This window comes from Trichoplax adhaerens, genomic scaffold, assembly GCF_000150275.1.
Source record: "Trichoplax adhaerens TRIADscaffold_171 genomic scaffold, whole genome shotgun sequence".
NCBI classification, from domain to species: domain Eukaryota; kingdom Metazoa; phylum Placozoa; class Uniplacotomia; order Trichoplacea; family Trichoplacidae; genus Trichoplax; species Trichoplax adhaerens.
This window is the reverse complement of record NW_002061100.1, coordinates 14357-15698: the sequence shown is the minus strand read 5'-3', so window position 1 is coordinate 15698 and position 1342 is coordinate 14357.

The following is a 1342-nucleotide window of genomic DNA, read 5'->3' as shown; positions in this document are numbered from 1 at the left end:
TTTAGTCTTGTGATACTTTATATATATAATCACTCATTACAGTAATTTTACATCAGTCTCAATGACCGCTACCGAATTTGATTCCGTTTAATCACTAGCTTTGTAAGCAGTTGAGCGGTTTCTAATAACTAGATTATATTGTGATTATTATTTTTGTGTTAAAACATTCCTAATAAAAAGATAATTGTCTTTTTTTAAATCTCAATTTGACTAACAATTCTAAAAACTGAAATCAAACGATTTAGCTCTATTTTCACCAAAAATCCCATCCACCCACCCTTACGAGCAGCGCGGGGGTATTTATACTACTGTTAGATGACTGTGATTATAGGTTCATTTCAATAGGTCAGTATAAGATTCTTGCAGTACTTTTTACTTCAAGATTTCTTCATGTAAAACGAATAACTCTAAGGTAGTCATTTCTGTAGAGTACTCATTTTTAAAATATTATTCATTATATCGCTAAGGGTGGCCACTGCGCCTGAAAATTTTGATTTGATGTAATACTCTGATGAAAATTGAATAAACATAGAATCTTTATAGAGTTTTCTACACAGCCATTTTGATTGTTACATTTTCTTATAACGGTTGTTATCGACAGAGCAAGCGATCCTTAGACCCATTATAATGACTGGTATAGAATTGATCACAGTACAAAGGACATTATACCGCACTGTCGATATCTTACAGTACCTACTAATCTTAACTTGGTATGTCCATCACCGTACATTAATGTACTTTGGACCATTAACTAATCTTAATATAGCATTTCATAGCAATTCATCCGTCTATGCATTATTGAAAAGTAGTATTCTACAACCATAGCTGTGAATATAGTAGTGCCTGGCTATTACTGGGATAGATATAATGTCGAATGGTAATACTATTTGTTAATTATGAACAAATAAGTACATTATCGTAAACCGTCAGCAAAGCGACGTGAGTTTGTACTAGTACTTTATGAAAATAATACGCGAAAATTTACTATGAACATAAATTGACTGGTGTCTCACAAATCGTAAATACAGCATAGCACGCATATATATAAATGTCCATCTTCAAAATGATCAAGAATGTAATCACTTGCAGACTCTAAGTAGTATTTTGGTATCTAATAGTGCAATACCTCTTCTCTAGCCTTATGCATACATGTGTTTAAAATTCACGATACTAAAACATCTTGACAGGGTATCTTTTAATGCGGTGTGGTTTCAAAATGATAAATAACTTTATTATATTATGTTCTTCCATCGCAAGTAGATAAATTCGTATGATGTCTTTTGTATCTAGAAACATTCAACATTTTATGGAAATTCGGGATAAAAGTAATTTCTTACTGAGA